The sequence below is a fragment of the Bison bison genome, unplaced genomic scaffold, assembly GCF_000754665.1.
Source record: "Bison bison bison isolate TAMUID 2011002044 unplaced genomic scaffold, Bison_UMD1.0 scf7180017864348, whole genome shotgun sequence".
NCBI classification, from domain to species: Eukaryota; Metazoa; Chordata; class Mammalia; order Artiodactyla; family Bovidae; genus Bison; species Bison bison.
Window position 1 is genome coordinate 1013093 of NW_011494920.1, and position 799 is coordinate 1013891.

The following is a 799-nucleotide window of genomic DNA, read 5'->3' on the forward strand; positions in this document are numbered from 1 at the left end:
GAATCTCATGATGAATTTGAAAATATTCATCCTTATTTGGAAACAGGGTCTTTGAAGATTTAATTGGTGAAATTAAGATGAAGTCATACTAGATCAGGGTGGGCCCCTACCCCGTGACTGCTGTCCATGTAAAGAAGAGAAAACACACAGAGGGACACACACGGGGAGAATGCCATGAGACCAACGATAGGGCCAGAGATCCGAGCGATTCGTCGACAAACCAAGGACACCGCGGACAGCCAGCAACTACCAGAAGTGAGGAAGGCAAGGAAAGCCCTCCTACAGAGCCTTCAGAAAGAGCAGCTCTGCCTGGATTTCGGACTTCTAGCTCCGGAACTGTGAGAGAACACATTTTCATCGTTCTCGGTCATCAAATTCGTGATATTTTATTACAGAAGTCCTAGAAACTAATACAGTGGGCCAGATAAAGATACACACAAACAAGAATTTCTATACGGATGGATTCAGTTTGGGTAGTTTTTTTTCCATATATTTTACTGAAGTCTAATTGATTTACAATGTTGTATTAATTTCTACTGTATAGCAAAGCGATTCAGTTATAGACTCAGTGGTAAAGAACGCATCTGCCAAGGCAGGAGACACAGGAGACATAGGTTCAATCCCTGGGTTGTGAAGACCCCCTAGAGAAGGAAATGGCAACCCAACCCAGTGTTCTTGCCTGGGAAATCCCATGGACAGAGGAGCCTGGTGGGCTATAGTGGGCTATAGTCCACGGAGTTGCAAAGAGTTGGACACGACTTAGCAACTGAGCATAAGCACACATTCTATTATATATTCT